This window comes from Squalius cephalus (genome assembly GCF_949319135.1).
Source record: "Squalius cephalus genome assembly, chromosome: 9".
In the NCBI taxonomy this organism is placed as follows: Eukaryota; Metazoa; Chordata; class Actinopteri; order Cypriniformes; family Leuciscidae; genus Squalius; species Squalius cephalus.
This window is the reverse complement of record NC_137130.1, coordinates 9,646,073-9,658,245: the sequence shown is the minus strand read 5'-3', so window position 1 is coordinate 9,658,245 and position 12,173 is coordinate 9,646,073. Positions and strand designations below refer to the sequence as shown.

At 37.3% G+C, this 12,173-nt stretch overlaps 1 long non-coding RNA gene across 1 annotated transcript in view; it reads right to left on the bottom strand.

The window, feature by feature from the left end:
- Positions 1-12,173, bottom strand: part of LOC307164859 — a 40,548-nt gene that overhangs the window by 27,087 nt on the left and 1,288 nt on the right. The window contains exon 2 of the long non-coding RNA XR_013822351.1: positions 10,022-10,094. This is a non-coding gene — a long non-coding RNA (uncharacterized lncRNA). The remainder of the gene's footprint in view (positions 1-10,021; positions 10,095-12,173) is intronic.

Below are 12,173 nucleotides of genomic sequence, written 5' to 3'. Positions count from 1 at the left end.
TCAGGGCTGTTTTTATTATTGTAACACTATTAGTTATTATAGTCTTATCACTTGCCTGTATTTTGTTCCATATTCATGAAGACTTACAAAAAGAGATGTTATGAAGAATATCATGTCAGTTTTTTTTTTATACTGTAAATTAAAAGGTGGATGAGAATGTCTGTCAGCTCAGCTGTCAATTTTTTTTTAATTGTATTCTTATAATAATTGTTTGCAGTTTAAGTTTGTCTGTAATGCAGCTGATAATTTTTTTGGTTTATTTTTTTCTATTGAAAGAGAACAGAATATTTAACCAATGCTTAGAGAGCATTTGTGTGTGATTTGAGTTGGACAGAAATCTGAAAACTTAAAGAGAATGACCTGTTCAGTTGGCTCAAAGTTCATTAAACCAACCATTTGAAAAGCTGAAGTGATTTTCTTTTTTTATATTATAGTTAGAATATGTATAACTCAGTGTTTTAACTAATTGAAAAGGCTGAATAATCGTTCCAAACTTACTGATTAGCCAGCGAAATAATCGACGATTAGTCGATTAATCGTTCTAATAATCGTTAGATTAATCGATTATCAAAATAATTGTTTGTTGCAGCCCTACTTAAGATAAACATTACATTTATGCTTCATTTTTGTTGTTGTTTTTATTGCTGAAGCAAGAGTGTTGGACATCTTAATTTTTACTTTCGGTGTGAAAGGGACTTTACATTTGCCAAAAATATAACTTTTGTTTTTGTTTTGTTATTAACAATCAAGCCCAGAAAAAGTAACAAAGTAATGCAATACGGTATCTTTAGGGAGTAACGCTTTATTGTAAAGCATTACTTTTAAAACTTTCTGCAACACTGCTACTATAATTACTCAGAAATTTATTTGATCAGCTGTAATTTGATATATTGCAAAAAGCAAAAATTGTTAAGACCATTTTGTTAACCTGTTGATTGATTCACTGAAAAGAATAGACTCATTCATTTACAAATTTGACATCTCTAGTTTGATTCTAAATAGCAAACTGAAAGTAAAGGCTGGATTACTCTACACAAGTTTTGCACAAATTTTTGCTTGATTTGTAGAATGATGGGTAAAGACTGCGATTTTTAACTTCAGGCTATGATTCACTCCAGTCAGAGGATATCAACCATGTTTAATATTTTGAGCCAATTTTAGAACATTTTTCATGCATCTCTGTCCAAACCAGGTGCATGTTTCTGCATGTTTGTTGTATTCGGAAAGACTTGAAAGTCTGGTGATTTTCAGTGGTTTAGTATATGATGCCCAGATTTTCTCAGTAACCATTTCCAAAGTCAGCAAGTGGATAATGTCTAGTGTTTTAAAATCTGTTCAGATTGTAAAAGTCATGTTGTATAATCCAGTCTTAAGGTACATTAGCAAAATTTCAGCAAAACTTTTTTGGCCAAAAAAGGTTCATTGTCTATTGTCAATAGTGTAGCAATGTATGAAGCACAGTTCAAACAGAAGTCACTTTCAAATCAATCAGCTTTCTGTTAATCAAGCAGCAAATTCGCTTGACCAACTTGAACCCAATGAAAAATCCTTGTGGGAAAATCTTTCGCCCTCACGTGACATTCCCAATCATGCAGAATCTGAATGACTGGATTTTTAAAACACCAGGAGCATAGCAAGGCGCTGAGCATCTATTTCACGCTGAGCACTCTGCGTTTTTTTAACGGTCTCCAAGAGTTGAAGAATGTTCAAATTTCGGTAAAATGCAGCACTCATCAATGTCACTTTTTATCCATCCGTCCAATCACAGTGGAGGAGGGGCGGGACAAATACCAACACCGACCAACCGTCACATTCTGCTTGTACAAAGTCAACAGATGACAACAACAAGCATAATAAATTTAAAAGCAAATAATTTAAAATGTATCAACATTTTTTATAAAGAAACAACACGGAAACAGACTATATGTGAAATGAGATACTAGTAACACTTCTGCAGATATTCCGTATCATAGCAAGCAGTGTGTCCCAGCTGAAAAAAAAACGTTGTGCTGCCAAAACCCTCTCAAGCGTTTTCAGCAGAACGCCTAGCGTTTTCAGCTGGCCAACATTACTTCACTATTTGTACTTCACTACTTCCCCATACCACACTACTCATATCAGTATAATATATTGTATGGAGCAATCAATTTGACAAATCTGGACATGTAATGCATTTCTGACACAACTATAGGATGGCTAACTTTTGGCAGCTTAGAAGCACAAAGGCGACACATACTCTAATTGAATTACCTTTAGAGGTCATACATTATTAATGTAACTCAGAACACTCACAATATTTTAATCATTTATCAACCCTACCCTGCTACACAATCAATAAAATTGCTTTGGTACATGATAACTTCACCATATGTATTGAACACTACTGCCATACTGCACAAGGCACCATCTATCTCAGTATTTTATATTGTATGGAGCAGTCAATTACACTTAATTGGGCACTGTATGTTTCTTTCATAACAATAGACTAGCCAATTATCGCCAGCTTACGGGCTCAAAAGGTCACAATGTAGTGTAGTGCAATTACCTCAAACATTATTAACGTAACTCTGCACACTCATGTGGTCCCTTTGATGTGGTACAGTAAAAAAATCTCATTATAGTAGTCATAGGCAAGTTAAATTGGTCACGACTTGAGGAATATCTACTAAGACAGGTGCATAGCAACGTTCTGCCAACTAGCATTGTTCCCTCCGCTGCTGCTGGCACGATACGACATTTGTCTGCGGTTTGCTTTCAAACAAATTCAAATGGAAGCAATGTGAAGCCATCATGCCTTAGCCAGCGGAAGCAAGAACAAGCTAGAGTTTCAATAAGATATCACAGGAGTTGGGCAGGTGACTGATGGTGTACAGGTGTGGGGAGGGGGATTGTGCAGAAGACTAATTTTTCATCTAACACCACAGGCTCTTATTGATATATGCCACCTATTTCTTCTACTCACACTGTACCACCTTCAGCCAGCAATAATTCACACAGCCGACTATCTTACCTATTCTCATTTCTGCATTTAACAGACAAAACCCTACTTGCTGCTTCAATGCACAGCACATTCACAATTAGCCAAAAGACAGGGGAGATCATTATCGCAAGTGGCTTATTTGGAGGCAACGGCTTTTTGATTCGACTCTGTGCTGATTCACGTCGACTGCATACATTGCAATGTTGACTCTGCAGAATCATCTGTCTCAAAGTCTGGCAGGAGTCAAGCCACCACCCACCATATCCATCACAGCCTTTGCCAACCTGGCATCTTCCCACAGTCATCCCTTTTCTAAAGTGCCACGTCATGTCTTTTCTGAAGGACAACAGAAGCAAATAGTAGACTGTTGAAGCGCAGATCAGACGCTGCCCTTCCAGCAAAACAGCAGTGACACAACGTCAACGAAAGCGTGATCGCAAGTCACTTTAACAATGATTGATCAGGCCCCTTAGGTGGCATAACACATTCACAGCATGGCACACATTTGCATCCTGAATTGTTGCACAATTAAAAGTGAAAATCACTACAAACTCAGAAAGTGTGTTTTTAAAAAATTGGGAAAATAAATTTTATATTAAAAACCCCAAATATTTTAATTATTTTAGTTTTTGATACATATTATAATATACAAAAAGTACAAATTGAGAGAGATAAACTTTCTGAATTCTGAAATGTGAGATCAAAATTTGCAATTACTTTTTGCAATTTGTAATTTGTTTGTAATAAAAAAAAAAATTTTTTGATCGATGGCAGAAACAAGCTTCCATACAACCCCAAATCCAGAAAAGTTGGGACATCTGTGATTTGTTGATTCTCTTTCAACTTGATTTGACTGACAAAAGTACAAAGAAAAGATTTCCAATGTTTTCACTGAACAACTTAGTTGTATTTTGTAATATAAACAAACTTTGATTTTGATGGCTGCAACACACTCCAAAAAAATTGGGACATAGGCATGTTTACCACTGTCACATCACCTTTCCTTGTTCCTAGTTTCCTAGTTTTGGAATTGAGGATACTAATTGTTGCAGTTTGCAAGTGCACAATCTCGCCTGATACAAGATATCTGCTCAACAGTCCGTGGTCGTCATTGTCTGATTCTCCTTTTCATGATGGGCCATGCATTTTCAATAAGAGAGGCAGTCAGGCACATCCACTCTACAGTGTAGAGTGTCAAAGAAACCACTCTGTTGTAGAACATGCTGAATGAGGCCTGGAATTGTCTTGCTTCCCAGGAAAGATGTCATCTTGATGGCATTAAATATCTCTGTACAATCCCAATAAATGCCTCCACGTCAATGGTACCTTCACACCCAAGCCGTTTGCACTGATGCACCCCATACCATGACAGATCTTTCCTTTTGTACCAGTCGCTGATGAAAGTCTGGATGGTCACTTTTTATCTTTAGGACTGAGAACACAATGTCCATTTTTCTTAAAGGTCCCGTTCTTCATGATCCCATGTTTCAAACTTTAGTGTGTAATGTTGTTGTTAGAGTATAAATAATATCTGTAAAATTATAAAGCTCAAAGTTCAATGCCAAGCGAGATATTTTATTTAACAGAAGTCGCCTATATCGAACGGCCGGTTTGGACTACATCCCTCTACTTCCTTCTTTAATGACGTCACTAGAACAGTTTTTTGACTAACCTCCGTCCACAGGAATACACAAAAAAGGGGGCGTGGTCTTGTTGCGCTCCCACGGAGAAGAGGAAGAGTTGCGTTTGTAGAGTGTGTTTGTCGCCATGTCGTCGAGACGCTGTTATTTTCATCCCGGAGTCCAATCACCTTTGTTTGGCCTTCCCAACGGGCAACATGCGCTAAGCTGCTGTCGAATCACAACACAGGAACCGCTGGCACAATCAGAACTTGTTACGTATTTCTGAAGGAGGAACTTCATAGAACAAGGAAGTCATCAGCCCGTTCTTAGGACAGTGAAAACAGCGGTATACAGATAAGTAAATTGTGTGAAAAATACTGTTTTTTTTACACGCGAAACATGAACACATGTTATATTGCACACTGTAAACACAATCAAAACTTCAAAAACACACGAAAAACGGGACCTTTAAAAACAAGCTGAAATGTGGAGTAGGGCTGGGAAAAAAATCGATTTGATTTAAAAATCGAGTTGGTAGGTCAAATCGATTCATATTTTCAAAAAATCGATTTTTTTTATTTTTTTTCTCCCCCTCTTCAGTATAGCGTACAATACATACATTTTGCATTCGCCAAATCTTCCTTCCGGGTTTCCGTAGCACGCTCCCTGATGCTTCACGACATCACGACAAAAAGACTAGCTGCTAGCATGTTTAATTTTTTAACGGTCCTCCACGAGGACGGCGAGTGAGTGAGCGAGTGTGTGTGACTGTGTGTGTGTGTGTGTGTGTGTGAGAGTGAGAGTGAGAGAGAGAGAGAGAGAGAGAGCGTGTGTGTGTGTGTGTGTGTGTGTGTGTGTGTGTGTGTGTGTGTGTGTGTGTGTGCGTGCGTGCGTGCGTGTAGGCTAAGTGAGCTTGTGTATGTGCGAGTGAATGAGTGTGTGTGAGACGGCTCGCGATGACTGGTCGGAAAACAACGTGTAGTCTGACATGTTTCTTGTCCACGACATGACAAGAATTTTATTGAGTCAAAATCGTGTAATCTGACACAGTGACTGTCGTAGCAGACAAACAAATCATGTAATCTTTGAACCAGGCATAAGAGTTACCTCAGAATTTTTTGTTGTTTTATTAGCTCAATCCAAATACAGTATAAATAATTTGGATGTTTAACAATCTTTGTTGCACACTGCACAGTGACTTTTCAGCTAGAGAAAGGGTTTGCCTTTGCAATTTTGTTTATGTTGATGCGCTTTAATTAAATACAATAGGAGGGAGGAGGTAATCGAATCGTAAATATCGAATCGTAAATCGAGTTTTTTATTAAAAAAAAAAAAAAAAAAAAAAAATCGCAGATTTTTTTAGGGGAAAAAAATCGCCCAGCTCTAATGTGGAGTCTGACCAAAGCACACATTTCCACTGTGTTTTAGGTCATCTGAGATGAGCTCGGGCCCAAAGAACTTGTGGCATCTCTGAATTGAACTGATGTATAGTTTCTCATTGTGTAACAGAGATTCAAGTCGCATTTCTTGATGCAGCAGCAGACTGTGTTAAGTGACAATGGATTTCCAAAGCACTCCCAAGCATGTGGCTATATTTAATAGATTAACATGATAGGTTCTCATGGAATGCCATCTTAGGGCCTTTCTCTACAAGTACTGAGATTTCTCTGGATTCCCTGAATCATTTTTAACAATATTATTTATGGAAGATGGTGAAAGTCTTTGCAATCTTGCATTGAGAAATGTGATTTTTGAATTGTTTGACAATTCTCTCATGAAATTTGGCACAAAGTTATGAGCCATGGCCCATCTTTGCTTGCAAAGACTGAGATGCTCCTTTTGCACTCAGTCACGATACCTGCCTCACCTATTACCAATTCACCTATTTATTGTGACCTGTTTCAAAAGAGTTGAACTTGGATATTCTATAGACCTTATGCGCCAGAGAAACGAGGGTCTCTGGCCATCTTTAGAATATTGTCTTTGAACTTCCGTTTTTGCAGTCGCTCTGTAAATTTCTATAGCATTGCTGTCCAGGAGTAATTAGCTTTTGAAGTGGATTTAATTAAAAGATAATTCCGGTATTTAGCACTTTGAGTCTCTTTTCTGGTTTGTTTTGGATGAACTAGAGTGGTGGACACAGAAATTTTGACGATGGGTCCTGTCTCGACTTTTTGACTCGTTTAGAATCGCCTTTGACCGCTTCAGAGTGGCTGGCTACCGGCATGCACAAACATGTCCTTAAAACAACCCTTAACGTTCGTTTTCAAAACTGTGCAACTCACCGAGTGGTTAGTGGAGTTCGTTGATGATTAAAAACAAATATATCGACGCATTGTATGATTTCAATCCGTGTTATTTGCTATAGTGAAACTATTTTTTCAGATACCTCACAACCGCGTATAAACTTCAGCTTGATATTTGAGTCTATCAACGAGCAATGAGTCCTCCAACAGAAATCAATGGGATTTTACAAAATGCCAAATAAAACACGACAGAAACTGTATTTCGCTACGCTACTTGTTTTGGAACATCAACGAACATCACTAACCACTCGGTGAGTTGTAGTTTTGAAAACGAACGATGATGATTTAAACGTGCTGTAAATAAAATTCTGTTGGGTATTTTAAACTAAAACTTCACATACACACTCTGGGGACATCAGAGACTTATTTTACATCTTGTGAAAAGGGGCATAATAGGTCCCCTTTAAATGTAAAGTTAACGAAAGTTATCATGAGGATTGTAATGTTTAAAGCAGATGTCTTAACAAATGTCAGTAGACCGGGAAGATTTTAAAACGAGCCGTTCATTCATAAATATGCAAGATCGCTGTGAAAATACAGACCGGAAGTCAAAAGACAACGAGCGCAGCGCTGAAAAGGGGCGGGGTTACATAAGGTCTATAAGCTTGTCACTTTTATTTTGCCTCTGTCCCAACTTTTCTGGAGTGTGTAGCAGCCATCAAAATCAAAATTTGGAAATATTTACAAAATACAATTAAGTTGTTCAGTGAAAACATTGGAAATATTTTCTTTGTACTTTTGTCAAATCAAGATAATTAACAAATCACAGATTTTTGATTTTAGCATTTTACAAAATGTCCCAACTTTTCTGGATTTGGGTTGTACATATACACCTGAAAATAAAATGTAAAAAATGTAATGTAATGAAATATTTAGCACAAAATGTTACCATTTATTTTTCTCTATACTACATCTCCATGTACAGAAACCTTCGCCCAGATCCCTGAATTCAAAAAGTGCTAGAAACACATTAATAAACTTTACTGCCTTTGGTTTATGAATTAGCATGGATATGACAGTCCTTTCTAACTCTTGCCTGAATTTCTTAACTCAAACTGACAGTTTCTTTATTAGGCACTGGTAGTGGAAGCTAGGAATCCAGGGCGGCAACTGGTATGAGAGAGTTGGAAACAATCTCTAAATTGAAGATAGGCCGCAAAACGGATTTAAAGCATATCTAAATACCACTACGGTAACGTTTAAGCCTCTGCGGCATCATGGATTTTAAATGTATACCATGGTTCAGTGATTTAGCTTTTATACAGGAGCAGCTCCACACTGCAGCACAAAAGAGCTCTGTTCTGTTAAAAGCAAAACATATGCAAATTTAAACCAATATTGGACCCATAATGTAAAAACAATTTAATTGCATATAGTGGAAGCACTTTTCTTAGCAAGAGTTATTTTTGAGTGTTGTATTCAGAACACATGTTTATTGCTAAATGCTTTTTGACACACAGTTCCTCAGGTCCCTGATGTGTTCAACAATGACCTTGGAAGACTCATGGGCTCTCAGTCACTAATGCTCTGCTGCAGAGGAGGCACAAATCAGGATTCCGAGAGCATTTCTGTGGCATTTCTCTTGCATTTTAGAAAGCCCATGAATAAAAGAGCACAAGCTACACTGAAGTATGCTGAACAATGCAGGGGTAGCATAATATTTTAGCATTTATTGCTATACATGCAATTTTAGGAAAGTCATTAATTGATGTTACCCTTTGGCTGTGCCCTTAATATAACATGTAGTCATACAGTAACATGAAAATTAACGCCAACTAATGACTACCTTATTACTTCATTGTGGTACTAAGTATAAATTAAAACACTAAAATTCCAATGTATACTTTCTCATGCACAGTAAAAATCGTACTAAAATTATATTAGAATATTAATAATAACATTAATTTATAATAATATAATATTATATTAAAAATGCAACGCTTATGAAATGTAAGTTTCAAATGTAATACAGATTTAAACATTTTACATTATTTTACATTACTTGCATTATATTGGTCCATTTTTAATGTTTAAGGAGTAGCATAATCTTAGAGTATATTATATATAGTATTATATAACACATTTAAATTATATTTAATTTGTAGAATAATTGTAAGAAGAATCAGATTAATTCACAAAAGGTTTCATTTAACCTTATTATTATTATTTATGTATTGTGATGTAAAGCATCAGGATATCCAAAATATATTTGTTAAAAAATAAGACTACTTTTACCATGCACTTTTTAATCTCTTGTCCCTGGTCACCACACATATTTTAACAAGTGGCCCCAGACTCCAAACTTATCGTTGCATTACTTACGGATTACTAAATGGATGGTGGAAAAGAAATGTTGTTTAAACAGGTTTAAAAAAAAACAAAAAAAGAAATACCACAGAGAACCATTTGTCACGATTGATTGATTTAAAAGATTGTGAATGTGCACACTTACAAATGTTTTTGATTCATGCAGACAGATCTTCACTCTGTTGTTTTGTGGATGTTACTGAGTCACGCATGACTAACTGTCCTCTCTGAACATAATGAAGACACATACCACACGTCTGGCGCTGTGCCTGACAGGAGCAGACTTCAACAGCTGACAGCACACATACATTGCTGTTATGTTCAGCTTTTGCATGCTTTGAAGCTTTTAAAGCTTCAGTAACTATTTTCTTTGACAGTTCATGTGCACTGTACTCAATCATTGCATCATAATGTACAGTATATAAACACGTTAATGGGAAAAGGTGATATCGAATTACAATTAACGGGGTAGCACCTAACATCACACATGAATTAATGTAAAAGAGAAAGTCTTCTGTGGAAAACCAGCATTTACTAAAGCAAAAATAATCAAAAAGAGAATTAAAACCATTTTAAGAGAAACCCAAGAAGATTCTGCAGATGTTAAAATGGTATTTTAATATTTAAAGAGTTAAATATATATATATATATATATATATATATATATATATATATATATATATATATATATATATATATATATTAAAATTCTTCATGGAAAGCAATCTGAGAGGGAAAAAAAAGAAGAAAGAAAGACTCTCTTTTTATGAATAAAGGCTGACATTTTTGTTCAAACTCCATTCTACCTTGTCCTGCCGTTTTGTCCGTTCTCAGAGATGAAGCCATCTTATCTGTCAAGCCTGAGTAGCATCTGTTGTTCTGTAATGAAAGAGAGTTTACTTTAATACCAAAAATCATTTTATCTGTATTCAAGCTTTTGGACATCTCCCATTTTTTGTTGGATGCCACTAGAACTCCTGGCACAAATAGGCTCTGATATCAGTTCCAAAACGTGCTGTCTATCTAGACAGCATTTTTAGGTATATCATAGGCATCTTTGATCCAGAATACAATCCAATAAGCTCTTCGAAAAAGCATCATCCAAGATGTCGGAAAAAGTGAGAGAAATGTTGACTATAGGCCAACATACAGTATCTCACAAAAGTGAGTACACCCCTCACATTTCAGAAAACATTTTAGTATATCTTCTCAAGGGAAAATACTATAGAAATTAAACTTGGATTTATTTTATAGTAGTCAATGTACTGCTTGCATAGCAGTATATATTTACTGTCCTCTGAAAATAACTCAACACGCAGCCATTATTGTCAAAATAGCTGGCAACAAAAGTGAGTACACCCTAAGTGATAATAGCTGTACGCCGTTTAACCATGCAATGGTTAACCATGCATGTCCTATTCATCATGTTCATGTTTTTGTCTGCTTGACAGGACCATACAAATTTGTGTATCTTGTATTAGAGCAGTTAAATTTTGTGCTTTGAGTACAATTCTCTCATACTGACCACTGGATGTTCAACGTGGCAACTCATGGCAAAGAATGGCAAAGACGCATGAGTGCTGCCAGCATTGCTTTAGAGGTTGCAGAAGTGGAAGGTCAGCTTGTCAGTGCTCAGACCATACGCCGCACACTGCAAAAAGGCATGGCCGTCATGCCAGAAGGAAGTCTCTTCTGAAGCTGGCTCACGAGAAAGCCCGCAAACAGTTTTGCTGAAAGCAGCCTGTCCAAGAGCATGAATTACTGGAACCATGTCCTGTGGTCTGATGAGACTAAGATAAACTTGTTTGGCTCAGATGGTGTCCAGCATGTGTATCGACGGCCTGGTGAGGAGTAACAAGAAAATTGTGTCTTGCCTACAGTCAAGCAGGGTGGTGGTAGCATCATGGTCTGGGGCTGCATGAGTGCTGCTGGTACTGGGGAGCTGCGCTTCATTGAGGGAAACATGGATTCAACATACTGTGACATTCTGAAGCAAAACATGATGCCCTCCCTTCAGAAACTGGGCCGAACGGCATGATAACGTCCCCAAACACACCGCCAAGATGACAACTGCCTTGCTGAGGAAGCTGAAGTAGGGCCCTATAATTTCCGCATTCACGGAATCGCGGACGGAGAAAAAATGTCTGAGGAAAATGCAGACCGGGGGAAGCAAATCTGGGCGACACAACCCCTCCAGTCATTTCAGCTCCCCCTTCAAAACAATGAAAGCATGGCGAAGCGGCTCTCCACGGCTCTGCTTTCGTCGGCGAAAAGAAACTCGACGCTAAGCCCTCAGTACCGAGCCGAGCAGTTCCCACGTGACTTTTATTTGTCCGGTGAACTCCTGTTTTGTAAGTTGTCAACATTCCATTGACTGGAAGCGCAAAAATACATGCATTACCATTCATATTTTGTTGTTACTTGAAGTACTAAGAGTGCAGTGTTATGTTGCATCATACAGTATTTGTCCTGAAAAGTACTGAGTAAATGTGATGTTTGTTACCTCAATAAATTTTATTTGTGTACATTTTAATCATTAACATTAAAAGCACCCTTTTTAATACTAAAATAACAGTAAAGGGTAAAAAAAAACTGAATTCACAAAAGTTAAAACGGAAAAAAAGGAATTTGCAAAAATTAAAACGGAAAAAACGGAATTTGGGAAAAAATAAAACGGAATTTGGGAAAAAATCAAATGGATTTTATAGGGCCCTACTGAAGGTGATGGAGTGGCCAAATATTTCTCCAGACCTGAACTCTATTGAGCACCTGTGGGGCGTCCTCAAGCGGAAGGTGGAGAGGCGCCATGTGTCTAACATCCAGCAGCTCTGTGATGACATTATTGAGGAGTGGAAGAGGATCCCAGCAACAACCTGTGCAGCTCTGGTGAATTCCACGCCTAGGAGGATTAAGGCAGTGCTAGATAACAATGGTGCTCACACAAAGTATTGACACTTT